This window comes from Anas acuta, chromosome 7, assembly GCF_963932015.1.
Source record: "Anas acuta chromosome 7, bAnaAcu1.1, whole genome shotgun sequence".
Classification (NCBI taxonomy): domain Eukaryota; kingdom Metazoa; phylum Chordata; class Aves; order Anseriformes; family Anatidae; genus Anas; species Anas acuta.
The window spans coordinates 36,088,437-36,111,515 of NC_088985.1; the positions used below are offsets into that span (position 1 = coordinate 36,088,437).

Sequence of the window (23,079 nt, forward strand, 5' to 3'; positions counted from 1 at the left end):
CTCAGGGAGGAGAGCATCAGCCCACTGACATGCGAGATGCTGTCCAACAACCATCCATAAAGGAATTTAATATCAGGACAGTTATACAAATCCCTTACTTCTACAAAAACCACCATGTGCTTCCTAATGTCTACAGAGCAGAAAAGGTTTTAGTTTATATGCTATTCTCTGAAAAATGTACTGAGTTCACTGTATGTAATGTGGTATATCCAGTTGGAGATAAAGACTGATCTTGCCTTGTGAAAGACTGCAGCTGTGGATAAGTACGGATAAATACTTGAAAGCAGATGTTCAGAGCACTTTCCATCCCTTACAGCAAAGCCAAAGAGCTTACTTGGAACAGTGCGTACCTTCATTCTTATTTTTATAAAATATGCTTCTGCATCAACAAAACTATTTCTGCTAAGCTGTATTCTGAGGATGAGGAATAAGCTTTTACTTCTCTTACAGGCTGAAAGAATTTACCTGCCTCTTCCGTGTTTGCATATTAGAGAACAGAGTACGAGAAAGTTGTTCTCTTTTTACTAAGAAGTGCAAATTATTTTATCCATTCTTTAGGTGTCAAAGCTTGGGCACAGGGAGGTATGCTCCAGTTCAGTAAATCTGATGTTGCCCAAGAACTTTCATTCTGATCTTGATTCTGATATTGAATTATCTTCATCACCAAACAAATTCTGGCATCCTTCTGTCATACAAAGGGAGCTTCATTCTGCCAAAATCTCAATTTTTCTCGGTAGCCTGGTTTTGGCATCAATAAACTGGGTGGTAATGCTTCTGCTTCCTCCAGTTGTTATTTGAAAGGCCTGTGTATTTGCATATTTTAACATAAGCTACAATTAAAGAAAATTTCTGAATAACAAGTGATCACAACTTTGATCTAAAAAAAATCCTAGCTGAAAAATCCAATTATACAAATGAGCTTTCTAAATTTTCTGAGAGTTGTAGTTCCCAATGTGCAAACATTTTTTTCTTCAAACTTAATTTTTTCCTCGCAGACACTAATACCTTGGAAATGGTCAAAAACGATCTGTCAATGAACTGCAAGTGAACATTGCTGGATTGCAGGACTAAAGAAAACTTTTCCCTAAACATTTACAGAAAGCAAAACAGGTTCTGTTGACTCTTTCAACAACAAACTGTTTGCCTCTGGGCGGAGAGCAAACATGGAAAATTTCAGCCCCACAGGGATTTGAGAAAATTAAGAGCACCTGAGTTAGGAGGGCTGTAATCAGTTGTGCTTTAGCTTGAGCTGCCACGTTTGCTGTTGCTGTAATCTCTTCCTAGTACCAGATATTCCTGCTAAAACGTAAAGACTCTAGTATGCTTTGTCATTGAAAATAAAATTGGGTGTGAAGCCAACACAAAAAAAAAGTAGATAAAACCATAAAAACAGCTTTCCACCTGGTGTCAGGTTTGGCATTTAATCTCACTGCTGTGCAACAGGTGAGGGATGGGGGCCTTGAGGCTCATGGAGACAGAGATGGGCATTGCTCTCTCCCATCATTTGTTTGTATGACAAATGTGTCAATAATGTGGAAAATGTTATTTATTATTTAAAGCTGCAGCAAGCTGTTTGACAGAGATTCAAACTCTTCTGAATGAGTCTCTCTAGGTTTGCAAAGTCACTGCCATTTGCCTTTTAGGCTTGGGTGAAATGCAATTTTGAGAAGTGCCAGTATTTGTCTATGTGATTCACAGTGGGACCGGGATGAGAGACAGAAACAGTGTCTGTCTCTGTGAAAACAAAAACAAAAAAACAGGCATCTGGTATTTTTCCCAACCTCTTGCAATGTTCACATTAGAACAAGTGCTACTTAGCCCATTTCTAGATAGAATTATGAATCATGGTCCTCTGGGTATGTTGGCTTGTACACCTATGAAATTTGGATTTGTACAGACTTGAAAAGAAGCTTGCTTGTAATATTTTTTTTTTTCTTTCCTAAAGTCTAAAGTGAAGGTCTTGCCTGCACGTAAAAACTGCAGTGTTATAAATAATTTGTTCTTTCCTGTTCAAGAGAGTAAAAATTGAAATGTTTGCTTTCAACCTATTTTGTTTTCTGTTGACTTAATTTGATTGCTGTCCAGATAAAAATATTAGCTAATATATTTCAACGTGTTTACTTAGAATATGTGTGACATCAGCTTGCTCTTGCCATCTTAGGAAATGTCAGGGTGATGTCATGGAGTCACTTTTCATCTTTAATTCATTTAAAATAAAGTGACTCCTCTGTAGGTTGTTACACCAAACGTAACATCCATGAAGCTGTACAGCTGAATTCATTTTGTATGAGCTTTAAAGTATTTCAAATTTCATTGCAATAGTAGAAATACTGATCTGTTATCTAATGGATGGCAGAAATAACGTACAAGTCAAAACAGGGTCTTCTAGATGTTTATCACTGAGTGCTTTATAATTTTAATGTATATTTGCTGTCTAACCTCTTTTTCTCAGTCTTGACACTCATGAAAACAGCCCTTGACTGATTCATGGAAGAGTATAAATTACCAGTTTAATGCCTCTGCATATTTTCTGCACTTAAGCTAACAGTAGGGGAATTTGCATAGGTGACCTCAGTGTCTTAAAACTTGAGGTAAATATAAAATTATGAAAATTATCTGAACCCTTTACAGAAAAGCCAAATAAGTACTGGGCAGTATGCTTAGCATTCCTCCGTTTGTCCAATTCTTAATTACCAGACAATTAAGTTATTCTTTAGCTGAAATAACACTAATTTTGGCTGTTTCAGACTGCTAAGAGTGATATCTAGATACAATCAAAACCTACACTAAATTCATGCCAAATGATCATGTTTATGTTTTTATGAATTCACAGATTGCAAAAGACTTCAACCCTACATTGCAAAGAAGCTTCAGAGAATTAAAAATGACACTTAGCTTTACTTTGGCCACCTATCTACCATACTCTGAGGCACATTTCAGCCCTAGGCCCAGGGCTGAAAACCTAACACATGCTTGGATTAAATATGCCTAATTTCATGGACTACAAGGAAATCAGTGACAGTTTGTTCCAAGTTGATTATTTTTCCTTTATTTTTCCTGTGCTGCAGCTGTTACTCTCTTCAGCCATAGCCAAAATATTAGTAAAAATTCTATGAAGTAAGGAGTTCCTCGTCTAAAAATCAGATTTTGCTGCGTGTGCGTTTTGCTGTCATCCATCAGGCACTAAGGGTGAATTAGCCGTCCTGTGTGTAATCACACCACTGGTCTTGGGCCTCCTTTTGGGTAAGTGCCTCAGTGAAACTCAAGGCTGGAGTTTCTGAGCTTGTGGTTAGGACGTGTCTCTGCAGGCCGAGGTGTCAGCCCATGTGCAGCTCAGCCCAGGGGCTCCCAAAAGTTTGTGCTGTTGGGATCTGAAGAGCCCATGATCCCTGGAGGTTTGCTGAAACTCTTCAGGTGGCCAGGTCTTGTTGCTCTCTTGTCTCTGACTGGGACCTTTCTCCTTGTCACATTTGCAATTAAATTCTGCCTCAGTAGGCAGCTCATGCCTGCTTGTTGCTTGCTTGCCTGCATATCTGCAAATATCGATCACTTCAAAAGGGGCCTAACAAAACCAAACAGAAAACCCTCAACAGGCCAAGATGCGTCTACTTTAAGTGCTGTGAATAACTGTGCTAGCAACTGATCTGCCACCTTCCATTACTTTCCTATTGTACCTTAAAAGTCCACTTTGAAAAGAATGCTGTAGAAATGGCAGTCTGATACGAGTCTCTAAATATTTATGCTGAGACTTTCTTCTTAATTTGCAGTGGGTGCAATCAGTTTTTTGGAGACTTTAGTCAGACTTTCTGACAGCGACCACATGGGCAGACTTCCATTGCTGGCAAAGAAGGCAACGTCCCATTTGTTCAGGGAAAGAAGATTTTTGCTGGATGCCATAGGATGCCTAAAGGCATGGTGTGAAAAGCAAGTTCTCAGGAGGACGTGAGAAGAGTTCTTAGTTAATTTTGTCATCCAAGGTTAATTGGGGGAGTGACTTCTTGAGCTTCACTTGCAATAATTGCGTAAGAGAAAACTGGAGAAACATCTGCACGCCTTTGCAAAGACCTCCTGGCCCTCCTGCCTAGTGAAGGGAGGCCACACCATGTGAGGAGGACAGGCTGTGTGAGGAGGAGAAACCATGCCAGGCCCCAGCTCTGGGCCCTGTCTGCACGGACACGGAGATGGCACGTGGCCCAGGGATGATGCTGGCTTGGAGGTACCTCAGGAGATGTATTATGAGTGCTCCCTTCTCTCCTTATTTACTCCATATGCTCTGTCCTGTTCAGACAAGTATTTTGACGAATTCTTGCTTTGAATTCACTGCTTGGGTACCTCAAAGCCGGGCCTCTCTACTCACGTGAAAGGCAAGAGGAGCTTACCCTGCAGCCCAGCCTTTATGTTTACGTATCGATTAGCCAAACTCATGACAAAATTGAAGAGTGTAATTTTGATTAGTTTTGTTTTTCCCCAAGGAAAATTCACAATCTTTTTTTTTTTTTTTTTTTTTTTTTTCTTTTTCTTTATTATTATTATTATTATTTTCCCTGAAAGATCGCATTTGAGTTCTCAGATCCTTTTATTTTACTAGTGACCATCTGGTACTTTGTAGATAACTTTCCTGGTGCTGGATATTGACTTCTCTAATGATTCCCATGCAACCTGGCTCTAATTACTTGAATTTTGTTGTTGTTTTTAAAGTAGATTAGACTCTATTTTTTCATGTTGGCTCAGATCCCTTGCTTTTTCCTCCACAATGAAATGAGTACGACTAAATATAAAAAGGGGATTTTCATAAAAAATAAATAAATAAAATAAAATGACACCAAAATGCTTTTCAGGAAAAAAATAACGTGCCTTGGAGACTGCGATTTTACTTGCTAGGCTGAGCAGGCATCTAATGTGCTTTAGTAGGAACTATAACTCTGTAGATGTCTCAACTCACCTGAGGAGTATGAGTGGCACAGGGTACATGGGACTGGACCACATCAGAGAGGTGCATCCATGGGGCATGATTTGTTTGCTCCTGGGCTTTGCCAGCCATGCTGAGGCTGGGGAGAAGTCTGCAGCCTTCTCTAAGCATCTCTGCAGACTTGCCTGGAGCCAGGGAGCAGTGGGGACCACCAACACTGAGAGCAAGGTAAGAGGCTGCTCAGTTCTGAGCACTTTGCTGCCACTGCCCTGCCTCCCTGCCTGCAGGTGCCTGCAGGTTGTGGGTACAACCATGGGGCTTTGGTAGCCTCATCAGGTGTGGGAGCAGCCACCCGGGACTTGTGTTTCATGCTAGTGGGGAAGCGAGCATGAGCATGCCTTGAAAAACACTTATTTTTGTGGAAACGTCCCACTGCATCCTATTAAAATATTTATACTGCACAGTTCTGTTTCATCATTCCTACATCAATATTGAAGTTTAATGTCAATATTAGTATGAAGTGTCTGTAAGGGTTTGGAAAATAAGAATCAGAAAGATCAAATATTTTATTTATGCTCAGTAAATTTTTAAAGTCTCCCTTGTGTTTTGATTGAAAATGCATATTACTGAACAATTTAGTTTCAAAAGTCTTTCTCTGATGTAAGATTTATTAGGTATCTGCGAAGGTCTGATTGAAACATGGGAAAAGTCAACGCTAACCTTACCTGCACCCCAAGCAATGCTATTTAAAGGTCTCTGATGTTCTGGGGTTCCTCTGTTAAAAGAAACAATAACCTCAAACTCTGTGTGCAGTGGGTATTGCTCGTCTGTTGCCCCAGGAGCCCGTATGGTGGCCCTGCGTCTTGAGATGCTCCAGGTTTCCTGCTTTTTGCAGGGAATGTCATTTGCTTCCTCTCTTACAAATGCAGGGCAAAACCACGCCAATAACACGGGGGCAGATGGTGGCAGATGACTTGCAGATGTGGTTGCAAAGGTCACCACGAGACAAGCTCCATCCAGAGGACCTGGCGCAGCAGATTCCTGCTGCAGAGTTATTTGGCTGTAGTGCACTCCTGGAGCACCTACAGCTGCAAGCAGTAACACCACAGCGGAGTTTCGAAATGTTTTCAGGCAGACTTCAGCTCCCTGGGAAATTATTTTAATTATGATGATGCACATATATGGGAGTGAACGTTGATGTTTTTTAAAGCTAATAATGGGCAATTAATAATTTCCAGGTTTTTATTTGTAAGGCAGCATTATTCCTGCCTTCCATTCAAAATAAAATGCTGTAAGTAAAAATAATACAGTTAATAAATAATTAAAAATAAAAGGAAATAAAACCCCCTTTAGAGACATTTTTTTTGATTCTTAGTAATCTTTTTCAATTTACTGGCAAATACAAGTGTGCCTTAATTACTAATTAATGTCAGATAGCATTCCCTTCACCTCCAGATGAAGGCTGCAGCACAAATTATAGAAGGCTTTCTATCTTTGGTGATTACCTTTTAAATAAATAGTCTTTAAAATATTGCAATGATTTCTGTAAAATCCTTATACTTGGCAGATTATAATATATTTAAAAAAAAAAATTCTGAGCATTTAGAATTTCTGAGTATTGCATTTATTTCTTCTTGAAACTGTAGTTAATGGTAGCGTTTTGTTACTGAAGGTAGAATTATAGTTTCTTGTGGTTAGTCCCTGCTTTTCTTTCCTGCTTCCATATTTAATTTAATACATTCAGAAACTGTGCCAAATTCTGGTAAAACCTGTGCATGTTTTGCTAATGCTTTAATTGTGGATCTGACTGTGACTGCTGCATTACTATTTCTTGCTGAAAATCTGAAAATGTTTATTATAGTTTTATACATACATAAATATACATATATACACAGAGATGCATAAGTATTTATATTTGTGAGCCTGTGCATATATAAATACAATTATCTAAATATACATTAGCCTTTTCTTTTCTTGAAAACTGTTCAGTCTGACTGAATGTGGCCAGCTAAGAAGACATTTGAAGTTTTTGCTTAATTCAGCAGTGTCTGGCTGAGGATCCTGTTCTTAATTGAAAGCTAAAGGATAAGTCTCTTCATCGCAGAGAAAAAATTATGATTCAGGGTGTGTTGAAGAGCCAGGGTTAGCTGTACAGTTGTCCATGAGACCCTGTATTAAATTGAAGACCAGTCAAAAAGCATCTGTCTCTCGGGATGAGGGCTTACGCGGTGGTTTGTGTCTTGGTCTGGGGATGCTCCCGAGCTCTGGTTTGAACAGGACCAAGCATATTGTCATCAGTAAATAAATAAGCTAATAATAGAGTAATTCTTGGCAGACAGACAAGCACTTCTGGTTCTTACTGTCCTGTCCCACTTGACAGCGCCACATCAGTGGGCTTTGCAGTCGCATACGGCCTTCCCATAACTGTGTCCACATCACTTACTTTTCATCACAGATAGCTCCAACTAGTAAAAAACAATTCAGTCAGTGTAATTGTCACCACTTCATCATGATAGGCTTTAAGGATTGACTTCAACAACCTTTTTATTTATTTTTATTTTTAACTTTGTAATATTTATTTGGCATAGAAAGCATCCCTTTCCTTTCCTTTGCTCAGATACCTTTGGAGCATACTTACAGGCTTTAAACATATCACTTGTGCTCTTTTCCGCCAAGGTTGTTTATTGGCATATAGAGAAACAGTTTGCGATTAATCAAACTGTTCATTATAGCCATTTATTGTACTTGGGAGCACCACATAGGTATTTATTGGAGATGGTGGCGACATTTCATGATCAAGATCCCTGTCCGAGGGTTGGAGTATAATTATACAACTGCTGTCATTTGCATATTGCCAGGATGCTGCCAGTAAATATTAATGGATTACTTTTTATTCATTTAGCTGGTGTTTTTGAAAGATGCCTAAAAACAAAAAGATCATATCTGTATGTTGTTTTTTAATTTATTTTCACCTTTTTGTCTCCTTTGGAGACCCCTAGTGTATCAGCACTTTGTTTACCACAAATTAAACCTTAGCTGATTGTTTACCAGACTGAAGACCCTTGTGCATTTCTCCAGCACTTTCCCTTTTTTTAATAATCACAACCTGGGATTCATTTGCAAGAGGCCCTAATCTGCATGAGAATTATACAATTAACTTTTGATTAACCGCCTAGTTCTTTTCGAAACCACAGTGTATAGGATACTCTGCATTTAAATAATTTTCCTTAAATTGGGAGCAGGCCTTTCATTAAACTGGTGAGTTTGACTAAACAACAACATTTGGAGATAATCAGGGTCAAAACAATAGGCAAGGCTGCAAGGCTAGAATGTCATCTTTAAATATAACAGCTGAGATAAAGGCACCCAGATTGTGCCTTATCAAAACACAAAAAATCAAAGCTCTCTCTTGTCTGTGGCAAAATACTAGGCCCTAGTGTTTAGGGCTACCATTGTCTGGGCCTATAAGAGTTGCAGGATTTGCATTCAGAGAGCCGGTTCTAACACACATTACATCACGTAGGGTACTTATCTCGGAGTCTGACAATAATTATCAGGAAGAATATACTCAGAATGACTTTTTTGTGATTTTTATGCATCCCCAACACAAGGAAGTGGAGATAACAGCATTATGAAAAAGGGGAGAGTCTCAAAAGGCTCTCCCTGGAGCTGCGTTCTTCGATTAAATTTGCTATGCCACTCTGGTGTGCTGAACAAGTGGAAAGAAAGACTATGAGGCTTTTATATAGGGTAATAATAGTCCTGAACACAGCCCTTACCAAAAGATAAGATCCATTGTCAAAACAAACAAAAGAAGCAGTATTAAACACCACTTGAAGAATATATATGAGCAAAGTTTTCAATCCTTGGGTTTTTATACCTTGAACCTGGTTCTGTCATGTGGCCACGTTTTAACCAGATACCTTTGCAAGTGTGGAGGGCTCCACAGCGTCTTTTCCTTCTGCCTTGCACCGTGTTTATCTGCAGGGGGGTGTAGCTGTGGCTCCAGGAAAGACAGAGAAGAGACTTAAACCACAGCAGCCTAAGTTTTGTGTCTGCTCTGATTTTTGACATATTTACAGGCGGGCCGGTACCCAGTGTTTTGTTCCTGTAATGCCTTTGCTGAAGGACGCTGCGATAATTCATTGCTCACTTTCCAAGAGCTGACTGTGTTGTGGCAGAGCCCAGCAAGGCAGGTGAGGGCCATGTGCACCTGGTCACTGATGGCTCGGTCCAGCAAGGCTTCGAGGGCAGTGGGACAGTTCCCAAAGAGGCCCTTTGGCACTGCATCGGTCTCTCCCCAGCTCCAATTGTTCCTGGATTTTGTTTCACCCACCTGACTGCTGCTGGCTTAGGTTTTTGATGGAAATATGAGTGTCCGTTTCTCTCTAATCGATGTAGATTTGACCTGCAAATTTGGCAGTCCAGACGCAATCTTCCCCAAATGTAATAGGGTGGTGATTGCCACAGCTACATAGGGGAAATGTGCTTCAAGTTGCAGATCTGCCTTGGGAAAAAACACTGCCACGAGGTACATAAATCTATTTTTTTTTCTTCATGGCTATGATTACTGGAATAGGAATAGGCATTTGGCAGGAAGAATGGCATACTGAGAAACAAATTTATAGATAAATGATATGCTAATTACAGCAGGGCTGAATTTGGCCACAAAATTTGACTACGGCCAGACATTTAAGAAAGACAAAAGTGCTTAAAATAACAAATACATTCGGAGTGTTACATCCACTTAGAGACAAAAGCTACTTCTGCATTTTTTTTTTTGAGTTGCTTAGCAGTTATTTCATCCTTTAAATATCCTTCATGCTACAGGGGTTTTGTTGCTGTCTGTCCGTCCCTGGACCACTGCTGTCAGCCTGGTTCTTCACTGCCTGTCCCCGTGTGTCACCACTGGTGGCACCTCGGCCAGGAGATGTGAGTCGCCGAGGAGGCACCAGAGCAGTGCTCATGGGCTGCAGGATCCTACACCTGCTCTCAAACCTCCCTCCACTGATGCAGGAGGCTGCCAAATTGCAATTAGGCTGTCTGTGATGCAGTCAGTGCTGGCAAACACGTCAGGAAACGGAATCAAAGGATTCCCCCAAACAAAGCTCCCTGGCTAACGCGGGCAGCGAGAAGTGTGTTAGCACAGCAGCAAAAGGGACACTGTGACCTTAGAAAGTACTTCTGGAAGGTATTTCTTTTTCCCAAGGCACAGTGTATGAAGCACCAAAAACATGGCTTAGGAAATGTGGACGAGATGTGAAGGAGGGAAAGTTTTCAGAGGATTCAGTGCAAAAGACTACCAAGAATGCTTTCAGAAACTACAATCCTGGTCGCTGAATGAAAGAGGCTGTCTGAAAGTGAGAGCTCAGAGGTATGGTCCATTTTAAGTGAGAGTTCATGAAGTATTTATGAAGAAAGTCAGCAATTATCCAAGGTCAGAGGATATGGCATGATAGGCTGCTGTCAGTACAGTTTCCAAGGATTACGAACTTCTGATACCTGTGAAGAAGAAATGTATTCAAGCAAACCAGAAGGTTTTCAAGTTGGATAATCCATGAATGACCCCAAGACACCAGGGAAGCTCAGTAAGGTGGTTAGAGACCCTCCCGCAAAGAGAAACACATCCAAAAGTGCTTCTGGAAGGGGAAAAAATAATAAAAAAAAAAAGCCAGATTTGCTATGGCTTTTCTCTCTTTATCTGCTCAACAATCCACAACAATATGTTCATGTGGAAACTTTTACTGTCTTTTTTGATAAATTAGCAGACATAGTTTTGGAATATATATATACATAAACACATGTACACAAGTAGTAAGTTTTTAGGATCAGCAGGGCCAGTAAGTGCAAGCTCTCCTGAACCTAGTGCAAATATTAAATCAAGGAGGCCTGAGCAGGTTTTAGCCCCGCTGCTGCACCTGCTTCTCCTGCTGCTGCCTCCTCGCTCCTGGTGCTGCCTTCCAGCTCCCAGCCCCGTGGCTTCTGCACTTCCCAGCCTCGGTGCTGCTGCTGAAGGTCTCTGAGCTAAATGCTGGGGGCCTGCTAGCAGAGGTCGTGCTGAATCACAGCTCCCTTCCCCGGGGACTGATAAATGTCTTGGAGAGCAGCTGGGGAGGGAAGGTTAGAAACGTGGAGGGGAAGTGTGAGGACATGTTCTGAGTCCAGAGAAGTGAAAGATGGATTTGATATCTCAGCAGGTTCAGAAGTTCAGTCTTGACAAAGCTTTGGTGGTTTCGATAAGCATCTTTATACAAGTGTGACCCTTTCAAATCTTTGTTTCAACCTTTCCCTTTTTTTAGCTTGTTCTCCTTACTCCTTTTCCTAAGCTCTTATTGCTTTCAAGGGACCCTTTTCTTCTCCTAAATTGAATCCAGGAGCTTGTTTCTGTTCCTTTCCTCCTTGTTTTACCCCCCAGCAGACTGCGTTCCCTTTTGTTAGAGCATTGTCAAGTCACTTGTGGTATTCAAAGCCTTGTGATGTGCTATATGCCAATGACAGAGCATGTCTCGTAGTGCACGAGCAATCCCAAGCACTCAAAATTAAGGTGAGTTCCTCAGATCATGTCATTTGGCTTAAGAATAAAATTTAAAAAGCAAAATGTCATTGGCGTCCCTGTATTTTGCTTCTGTTTGTTGTTGTTGTTGTTGTTTGGTTTTTACCTTATGGGTACTTAAAGAAAAAAAAGAAATCTGAGATGTCGAGAAGCACAGCTTTGTGAAAAACACCAAGTATCATGGGGCCTGTGATTAAATCTGTATATAACATTTGAATGGAGCAACAGAAGATACTTTATTTCCTAAGTAAATCAAAGTGCTTCGATATGGAATGAGCTGCAAGTGTGTATTTATGGGCTGCTCTCAGCTGCTCTTCTACAGCATCACAGCCACTCCAGGGCATAGCAGCAACCAGCAGCAGCCCCGATGCAACAAGCACAAGGTTTTTTTAGCACACCAGCTCAATGCCTGGCTTGGGGATGAGCCTTCGGGGTGCAGAGGCCAAGGAGGGAGGATGATGGCCTCCTCCTGCCCATCTCCTGCTCCTGCAGTGTGCTGGGGGAATGTAGGTGGCTGCGGTGTCAAACCACACCTCGTGGGTTTGAGAGGAGCAAGGGCACTACGAAGAGGAGCAATGGGGGCTGCTGCAGGAAAGGCTGAGTCAAGGTGTGAAGCCATTGCTTTTAACACAGATTTCACCCCAAATGAGTGTAAAGTAAGTTGCTGCTAAAAGGCTGCAAGCCAGATCTCTTACTGGCACAGGGCACTATTGCCTCGGGGCAGATAGTTCCCTTTTCTTTGACTTCATTTTTTTTTTTTCTCTCTCTTTTATTTTATTTTATTTTATTTTATTTTATTTTATTTTATTTTATTTTATTTTATTTTATTTTATTTTATTTTATTTTATTTTATTTTATTTTATTTATTTTATTTTTATTTTTATTTTTATGATAAACCTAACATTGTTTCTGAAGCTGTTTACTTACCTCCTCTTCACAACTTTGATGAGCTCTTCTGCATATATGTTTTTGGTTTGTGGAAGGATGAGAAGGAGACTTTGTGTGGGTTGGCTGGTGGCTGCTGCCCCTGCCTGGCTCCAGCAGAGCTCAACCCCAAGGGCCACCACATGCCCCTGAGAGCCCAGCACAGCCTCTCCAGTCCAGCCATAGCTGCTGCACTGCCTGTGACTGGAATTCTCACTGTATCTTGCTCACTTTTATGTGAACAAATTGCCACTTTCCGCAAGCACTCAGTATTTATCCTTGCTGAGGGGGTGTTGCCAGGACTACGTTTGCAGTGCTAAAAGCAGTACCCAGTTAGAGAAGTCTGACAAATTGTCCTTCAGCTGATATGTCTAATGTTATGTATTAAAGCTGCTTTACATCCTTATGCAGAACTCCTTGAACTGCCCTGCCTGGAATTGTGTTAATGCCTTTTTCTTTTTCCCTCGATAGATGCACACCTGCAGGAAAAGCCAGGACTTCCAATTTTGATAAAGACTTCTATGTGAAGACCTGTCTCCGTTTTAGGATGAAATTCATGCTCAGGGTGTGAGAGTTCAAGAATACCAATGTGGTCAGATTATTCACCTTGGTCTAGGAAATATCACCTGTATGCTTTTTCAGCTGAATCAAGCAGATCACAGGGACTGACTGGAGTCCCTGCAGCCCAGATGAAAGTCCCGATCATTTAGCAAGAGACAATGCTGGGATATGTGCTCTCTCTCTCTCTCTTTTTTGGTAAGAAATATGACAAGTCTTGCTTTCATTTGTGCTGGCAACATTGCTGGAATCCCAAATGAGTCTTTGATTGGAAAAGATTATTCAGCCCTACTCTGAATTTTCCTTTGTGTTATCTAGGAAGACCGACTTCCTTTTCATGCAAGCACCTAGAATCATCTGGAGTTTCAAGATGCATTTACAGTGAATTAAATGAGCCAGCTGAGGTTGTGTAAGACTTTAATTTGTCTGATCTATGTTAAGTATCTTTGCAGGACTGACACGGACTCTGCAAACCTGCCATTAGTGATTTCACAGGGGGAATCTCTGCCCCTTGTGAACTTTGAACGCTCTTCTCTGAACCAAAGCACAGCTCAGCCAGGACGACTTTACTTGATGTTCCTCAAACAGCTGCAAGACCTGGCAGACAGCAGAGTGTGTGCTTTTTCCATTTCAAGACAATGCCTTATTTTGTTCCAGACCTTAAATTGAGAAAAAAAAAAAAAAAAAAAAAAGTTAGAAAACAACATCTTGCACAGAAACAAGATGCTCACTTATTTTCTGACAGAGTGAAGAAGCCTTTGGGGGATCCTGAAAGCATCTACAGCCAGAAGGCATGTGAGAGATGCAGCAGGACGACAGTCTTGCAACAGGAGAAGGGTCTTGTAGCTTCTCCACATGACAGAGTCTGGCAGGCTAAGTCAGTAATTATTATGGTTAAGAAACTGTTGTAGCAAGTAGGAAGGGAAGCATAAAACCTGAGATATGTTAGATTACCTGTAATTTAAAAGAAAAAAAAAGTTTTCACAAGGATTTTTATTTGTTATCTGTGTTAATTACAAGGAACACAACTTTTGGTGCATATGGGAAGAACGCAGAGAACTTCAGAGGCTTGCATCCTTCGTGCTAGTCTTCACACTAATTACTTTTTGCAGGCAAGAGCTACATTTTCATCTAGTATTGCCCTTAATTCTCCCCCCTGCACTTTGCTGATTTATTAGATCTTCTTTCCCCCTCTCTGCCTAGCAGTACCACACGGTAATGGATCAGGGAAAAACATGATGACTGCTGAGATCCTGCGGTGCATGAACACATGCTTTGTCGATCTGCACGGTGCTCAGCTCTCCACCTGGGTCTGTATCTGAGAGCCTGGGCTGAGCAGGACTGATACCTGTAGGCTCTGTGTTCACTGGGTAGTGTGGAACCATGCACGTGACCTGCATCAGGTCCCCGTTGCTAGAAGGTGTTTGAATGTACAGCAGTTTCATTCTCACCCATAACACAGTTTTTAAAAACACATTAATTCCTCTGTAAGACCTTGCTAGGGCTGTGAAAGAATTAGATATATGTAGGGATAATGTGAATGCATTACTTTTCTAAAAGTGCAGATCTAACATATAAACTTTCATGTTTCATCTTATTATCCTATTCATCTTATTCATCAATCATCTGTTAAAAACTTATTCTAATCAGGGACCATTCTAAACATTTCTTTCTAATATTTAATATCTTTTTCAGAGAAGTTACAGAAAACCTGTAATGGTTAATAGGCTTTATTTCCAGATTTTAGATTTAGCACGTCCATACTATGTACAATATGTTTTCTATATAAGTATATTAAGATAATATTTTTCAGTGATAAAAATTGAAATTCTAGCTGAGCGTGGATACATTTACAAACAATGGCACAGGTACTCATTATCTTCACATCTCTGTCATTTTAGTCACTGTTAATTGGCTAAAATGTTCAAGATACGACGGCATCATTAACGGCCACTTCATTTACAGTTCTGAATGACAGGAGAGATGAGAATATTAACAGGGCTGACAGTGAATTCAGGGAGGAGATTGTCTTAAGAGGACATCAGGAGTCCAATTTTAGTTACTTTAAATTAGAATTTGCATGGCAGAATAGGTGTCAAGAGAGAGTGAAAGGCATTGCTCAATGAAAGGAGGCAAAATGTGACTGAAGAGGCAGGTCTGAGAGCCACTTCTGTAAAAATGGACATTACACTGTCTGTGTGGGTTGGCTGCTCAGCCACTGACCTGACTGCCAGGAGAAGTCGAGGTCCATTGTTGGGTGGCGGAGTCAGGCAAAGAGGGCAAAAGAGGAAAGTGATAACTGAAAGGGAAGAGAAAGAGAAGCAGTTAATTTCCAGAAAGGCCCGTGGATCTAGGGATTTCATCAAAGGATGAATAGAGGCTGCTGAAATAGGACTGAAACAAAGATGAGCATTGTTGACAGAATTAGAGAACTGGCCTTAGTTTCCCTGAAAAAGGAGTTCTCGCTGGTGTCCTGCAGAATAGTCCTGTCTTGAGCTGTTCTGGGCTATGTTTCAGATTAACCAATGGCAAATGTGTTGTGCAGTTTTTTACCTATGAATAAAAGCTTAAAACTGTTGCTCTGTGTGAATTAGACATTCTCCTGAGGTCCCTCCCAACCTGTTATTGCATGATGATTTTACAGATACCAATAGTACAAGTATATGGTAAGGCTATTTGAAATACTAAGCAGGCTCTAAGCCATATTCACATAGATTATTTTTTTTTTAAATGTTTATTTTTTAAGGAAAACTGTCAGTGGGAGGAAAAGGTCATATCTGTATTATATCATACCTAAGTGTGCTCAGGAAAGGCGCTTTAATGTGCTGTCAAAAGATAATCTGTGTTGCCCATTGCAGCACAAAGGTGAAGGGTGAGGAATTATTATTGTCTCAATTGTACAGGTAGGGAAATGAGATGAAGGAAGTGAGAAGCTCAAGGTCACATCCAAAGTCTGTGACAGGGCTGGAAACAGAATAGAGGCTCTTTATTCCAAAATCAATACATTAATAATGTCAATAACCATCTCGTTTACCTCTTTTTTCCCTTGCACATTATCTCAGTGAGGAACTTGCTAATTTGTTTGAAAGCTTGTGAGATTAATCAGTACTGCCGAAAACATAATGGCAGTGGCAATGGCACTGTTTTGCAATTGTAGTTTAATCCTCTGAAAAATTTAAGGCAATGGGCAGTGCTGATGGCATTAAGAAGAAAGATACACTGTGAGGAGGTAAGGTGTGATCGAGTCACATTGCATGCTCCCACCTATAAACTGTTTTGCCTGGCCTGAGGCAAGTCAGCAGATAGCAGGTGATGTATTACTGATTGCTGCCTCTTAGTTTTTCAAAATAACTCCTAAAGCCAGTTTGGAATTGTTACAGGGCCATCACTTATGGTGGAGATGCTGCCAGCATGCACAGACAATAGCAGATATGATAATAAATGATTTTAAAGGATCTGTTTTGCACTGCTTCCAGTCTGGCAGACAAGAAAAACAAATGAGTTGACAGATTTGCTGCCGAGCTAAAGTTATTGGTAAACAGTTGAACTCACAGTGCTTGTTTCTTTTGGCAATGCATTTTACATCAGCTCTCATTTTTGGCTTCCCAAGCCAGAAGAGCCCCATTCTCTTGCTGGCGCTGAGTGAAAACCCTATACTTACACACTAGCAATGTTAGAGTAGGGCTTCTCATGCATTACCACATTATTTTTGCTATCAGTTCAAGGAAATGGACACTTGATTCATCTTCTCACATATATTGATTCAATCCTCCTTTTAATTTAGCACTGGAGAAGGCTATTTGCCTCCATTCACATTTACAATAAGATAATATAACCTGATAGCTGTTCTCCCAATCCATTACGGAAGAGGGATAAAATAGTTTTGTTTCTGTAGGTAAGGATCTATTGACTCACCCTCCTCCAGCTGCATTTATAGCAGCAGCTGTCCTCAGTACTATGTCTTCGTAGCGTTTCACCTAGGTGGGGTATTGATGAGAACTCCCACTGAAGAGCAGAGATAAAGGCGTGGGCAATGCCTTTCACTCTGAAAAGAATCCATTTTTTTTTTCCTCTAACTTCTATCAGCCGTACGGTGAGCTGTGCAAAACAAACACTGCCTCTGTCATCACGTTAGTAATTCTTTTACAACTCAAACCGCAGACCTGAGAAAGCCTTCCCCTGGCAGCATCCCTCGCTGCCTGAGCATCGTCCGAGTCCCCTTCAGCCACATCCTCCTGATCCAGGCTTCAGCCCTCACAGCAGGGCCTTGATGCAACCATCCCTATTGACTTGTAGACTCGAGAACTGTTTATTTATTTCACGTCTGCCCGTAAGCCTGCCTTGTTGCACCCCAGCACCCAGCCGTTGCCTTAGGCAGTGCCATGCTGTTAGCTCCCTCGGTGCCCCCGCTCCCTCCCCAGCCTCGCCTCGTTACTCACACTGCTAGATTAGTCACACCAGGGGCTTTACAGAAACAGCTCCTAGGCACGCACTCAAGGACCCTTTTCTTTCTTTCAGAAACCAGTCAGTTTCTTTTAGTTCTTCATAGTCCGGGCAGCCTTTTGAAAAATAGACCCTACACCTTGCAAGCACTGAAAGGGTGGAGAGTTGACAATTCCTTCCTATTTAAAAGTAGCGAGGAGGAAGAGAGGGAAAACTCCCAGACATTTTGCTAAAGGAATATCAAACCCAAATGTATGGCCAGTATGTTCTGCCAGAGAAAAACCAGGGCACCTCAGGCACGGGGATGAACACATTTCACTTCTGCAGCTTCACCTGCTCCTGGTGGGAAGCTGGGGCATGCTGCTGGGTCTTTGTCAGCCCCTTAATGCTTAATTACGAAGAATAAACACCAACCAGTAGCAACCATGGCATCCATCTCTGCCTGCCTATGACTACTGATAGACCAACAATTAATTTGCAAAGTGGCAGATCCCATACACGCAGAGAATAATACTTCAATAAATAATGTCTCTAACCTTCTTTTTCCTGTAATACAACGGAGGCGATCCAATTTCTACTTATTTCAATTTATATTTTTCATACAGAATGAAAAATATCAAATATTATTATTTTTTGTATGTTGCTAGAAAAAAAAAAACATTCTGAATTTTGTATAATAATGCACGTTTTCTGAAAAAAAAAACTAATAATTTAATACAATGTGTTAAAAAAAAAAAAACAACACAAAACAACATGATTCTAATTGTTCTTGCCATGGAAAAGGTATGACTGAATTAAATTAATACATAAGAGACTTGTTTCATTCTGCAGTAACCACTACTGTTCTTTGAAAGGCTGTTCTTTTTTTTTTTTTTGAGTTCCTTATCTGAAAAGGTTTGCCATGTCTTCATGCAAGTAGTTGTCATGCTTTAGAAAAATCACAAGCAGCAAAAAGTCAGAATTGTCAGTTCAGAAGACACTGCTTGTTCCACTGGGTAAAACTGAGAAAGCAGTGCTGGCAAACGATCTTTAGGAAAAAAAAAAAAAAAAAAGGAAAAAAAAAACACACGATGGAAACAGCAGCAGAATGAAGATAAAAAGGCTTGCAGGCTTTATTCTCATTGAAGGTTGGCAACGGGAAATCTGTTGGAGTAGAAGAAGAATATCTGATAGGTCATCTGTTGTGTAATGAAGAATAGAAGACAGAAGACAAGCTAGGAGAAGCAAGGTGATTCCAAACCTCGGAGGAATGTAAGATCTTATGAGAGAAACATGAAAGCAATACCTTTATAAACTGACCAAATTTAATTTACTATCAACGAGCTTTGTAAGACTGCAAGCTGACAAAATCCATTTATAATGTTATAGGTAAGACTGAAGTCATGCATTTTTCTCTTGTGGAATCATTTTATTATGTATTCTTTTTTTTTTTTTTTTTTTTTTTTTTTTTTTTCTGTGTAGGTCTTCTGATTAAAAATTACCACTAAGATGTCAAATATTTCCTTGTCCTCTGGTATCTGTGCTTAGTTACCCCATAACTTATTCAGACTATCCATCTTCTTTAGTCACAATAAAACGTGTTTTCAGAGGATGAACAAAAACAGATAAATATGCTGTCATATAATATGCACAGTTTTCAGCAAAATGTCCACGTTGTTCTGCTCTGTATGTTCCTTGAGAGACACTGGAGTTGTCAGTATGTTTTGTTGCGATATTTTAAATGCTTGGCCTCATGATCAATGAGCATCATAGCGAAGACGTTTGTGATTTCAAGTAGAAATTCAGAAGTGTTCTGCGCGATGTTCTGGTGGATTTTCTTTGGTTTGTGACACATTCAGAGTTGTGAAAACTGGATTCTTTGCATCGGGAAGCTGCGTGGATGGGCTGTGATAACAGCTGATTTGCATTGCACTCCTGGAGTGCTTCAGACAGTGAAATCCCAAACCAGACTGTGTGCTCTCTCACTGCGAAGGTGCAAGAGAAAATGGTTTCTAAAATACCAATTCAAGTGCGTTGAAAACAGCCCTGTTTATATAATCTATTTTGTACACTAAACTCTGAACCTGGGATTTTCAAATTCAGAGGTGGCAGCTAGGCAACCCATATCAGTGTGCTTTTGAGGTTGTTTTTAAAGGCTGTAGATTTGCTCTCCATGAATGGAGCTGCAAGAAAGGAGCTGCTTGCTCTGAGCTTTGTGGTTCTGAGGTTTAGTTCAGAAGGAGGAAGAAATGACCGAGACCCACCAGCTTCTGTGCTATATAGCTTTATAGACCCAGGCTTCATTAGCAGGACTTCTCTTCAGTCTCCCATGTTGTGGGAAGGTGTTGGGGATGGAGTGCTTTGTGCTTCCACAGAGCCCAGTGTTTCTCTATAATAAAAAATGGGTGAAGACAGCTGAGAAGAGAGGAAAGGTGGTTTTATTTCCAGGACATGCAGCCTGTGCTGAACGGGAACTTCACCGGGGTGGTATTAAAGTGATGATCTCCTTGGGACTCAGCTGAAACTTGGAAGACACCGCAGCAAGCTGCAAATCACACATACCTCCTGTATGATGAAATAGAGAAAAACGTCAGCGCTCTGATGTAGTGGTGTAGTAAACTGAAAAGTAAGAGTGCATTAACAGTGAGCACTGTATTACATTATAACACCGTATCACAATATGGAATTTTCTTTGCCAGAATTTTTCTTGAACCATTATGAAAAGAAGCATTATGTGAATGCACACTAATTTTATTTAGTCTTGTTTTGCAAATCTAATAGAAAAAAAGCTAAATTAGGTTAAACTACTTGATAATTCTGCTATGTGCTTTTAAATAACATAATGTAAGAAGATTATGTTACTCTTTTCCCCATAAATCAGGATTAAACTTGAATTTTTCAGGGTTTTGCACCAACAAAATCCCCAATTTATTGAGCTCAAGTTCTCTAATCTGGTGGCAGAATCCAGAAGGAGCAACGTGCTTCAGAAACTGCAGTGGCCATGGTATGTACAGGGACAATTTAGGACTCTTTTCTAACCTGTTGCTGCAATATTCCTCCTGCATGGGATGAGCATGTTTCTTATCTCTGTGCTTTCTCAGCACAGTTCTGGTCGTGTCACCCAATTTCTCGTGTACTTGTGGTAGAATCAGAAGATTTCACCTGCAGCACAGTGTGTTTCTATTAAAATCTGTACCAACATGCTCGTATTCTTTTTAAGAGAATGCAAGTTTTCCTTCATAAAATTCCAGTGGGCAATGAATTAAAAATGACAACTCTATATACAGTGAAAACAGGAAAATAAAATATACAAAACATTGCTAATGATCAGTTCTTGAAAAATTTACCAGACACATACTACCCAGGGAGATAAACTCATTAGCAGAGGGTGATGCAAAAGCTGAGACACTCCAGGATGAGGCTCAGACACAACATATTCAAATGAAATCTCTTTAGCAAAACTGTTTTGTTTCTTTCACAGAAATATTTGGCAACAAGATGTCTTCCCTTAAAAAAATAAAAAAAATAATTTAAAAAAGGTATCTGGGAGGCTGGTTACAGCATCTCGTTAATCAGCCGTCCTGATGGTTGTGTGCTCAGGAGCTCAGCCCTCCTTGGGGAAGGCAGAGGCGTTCCCGATGGCAGGAGAGAGCTGGTCCCCCTCCTACCAGCGTGGTCCTGTGCTCTGGGGCTGTGCCTGGCCCCCTTCCCATGGGCGATGTGCCCCTCGCTGCCTCTCCCCACGGGATGGCAAGCAGACGGAGACTTCAGGCTCACTGTGAAGTGACACAGGCCAGCCATACGGTGCCACGCACGCTGTCAGCACTCAGTAAATTGTAATAATTAATAGTATCTGGATGACCTCACTCGATGGCTGCGTGACATTGGATATATTGGACGACAGTATATACCAACCCATTAACTTAACGGAGCTGCGCATGGACTCTGTGTGGCACTTGAATGCTGACACCTTCCAGAAGCAGACAATTGTTTCACACCTCATTTGCAAACTAGAGGAGATATGAAATGAATTAAACTTCCTGCAAACACTCAGGAGGTTTACAAAGGGTCCTATCTCTAAGTCTACTGTACAATTTGCATAAAAGAATTCAGTATCAGTGTAATTATTAATGATAATTCTAAAGTAGTTGTGCTGCTTCAGGATTTTTCAGATTAAGAATGTAATGAATTAGTAATAAAATCCTAACACAAATTTATTCCTAAATACAATTTCCTTTCTGGTTGCGAATCTCCTTGTATTTATTATAAAAGAAGTACTTGTTGAAATAGCTTTTCTTCAACGGTGCGGTTTAAAGATACATGTCTTGGGCAAAGTCAAATTTCTATTAATGGACCACTTTTGAAAAAGTCTCCCTTTTCTTTAGCAGAAATAGGATTTGACTGATGTGTCCTTGCATACCGTAACTTTACATGTCTTATAAATATCCATCTCCTCCATAGACTCAGCTGGGTGCAGCACGAGCAGCGGCAACACGTGGATGCTGGCACGGAGGAGGTAGATCTTGCACTGTGCATCTCTGGCAAAGCCCATTCCCCAGCCTAATAACCGTGCCGAAGCGAGGAAGTCAGCCCTGCTTGCTCCCGACTGCAGCGCTTTGCTGGCTGCCTCCCCACTCGCAATGTAAATCCTCCACCTTTTGAACCGCGTGCACTTACCCCCGTAATCGTTAACACGTACCTTTTTATTTGTTCCCTTTGCATGCCATTAAGCCTGTGTGACACTGCACATCTGCGCCTCAGCATGCCTTTTCTGCAGACCAGTGAGTCATTAGCAGAGATAAGATGAGTCCCAGATGTTAAAGAAACATGGTAGCACTCCATGGATTACAACTGGGACAAATAAAAGCCAAAGTTTTAATGTTTATTGGGCACCGCGAGGTAAGCAAGTTCATTTAGTTACGTGCAGGTGGTGACACCTTTTAATTTAAATGCTTTTTCTTTTTCAAAGCCCACCTCTTGAAATTATTTTGTGAGGTGAGGAGTCTTGCAAACTGGTGAAGGCTGAATCTCAACTGCAAAGCAAGAAAACCTCCCGTTTTCTCCTCCTCTTTATGCTCCATGCAGCAGCACCTGCACCCTGGGTGCCGACGCAAATGCTGGTACAAATTTTACACTTTCTGAGTTTTCAGTTTTGCTGAAAAATTTGTTTTCCCTAGGAAACTATCAGGCTTTGTTGTTGGCTCTAGAGCGGGTTACAATTTTGTACTGGCGATTTAGAACATTTCGTGTCTGTTTTGATACACTGTGAAATTAGAAAAAGCAAAACCTTGTTACTGTGGCTAGCATAGTAAAATGTGGATGTCGGGCTCATTCAGAACAGAGGGCCGCTTCCTTATTTAATATCCAGATGGGAACATGCCTTCCTGGTTGGTTTGATGGAGCGAGGTCTGGCTGTGAGCGCTGGTTTCCTGCGCTTCCAGTGGATCTGTTTACCATGAACTCACCCTGCCCATCTTGAACAGGAAGAGAGAATTAAGCACAGTCCCAAGCAATATTCCCCGAGTGTTATATATTCAGTTTTAGCACCTCTTTAGTGATTTGATCTTCCTGTGACCAAGAAAAAGTTTAAACGCATCATACAATGCGGTGATGCACCAGGTGACAACATGCCCTGGAAATGCCCTGAGCTCTGCACAGATGAACACGTTATCATCTGCCTGCTATGGCAGGGCTTGCGCTTAAATGGGTGAAA

The 23,079-nt window shown here is 40.9% G+C and overlaps 1 long non-coding RNA gene across 1 annotated transcript; it reads left to right on the forward strand.

Moving 5' to 3' along the window:
* Nucleotides 1-18,238: 18,238 nt before the first annotated feature.
* LOC137859928 (uncharacterized) lies at nucleotides 18,239-22,259 on the forward strand. Its single transcript, XR_011098667.1, has 3 exons — nucleotides 18,239-18,755; nucleotides 20,269-20,370; nucleotides 21,828-22,259. It is a non-coding gene; the product is annotated as an uncharacterized lncRNA (long non-coding RNA).
* Nucleotides 22,260-23,079: the final 820 nt, after the last annotated feature.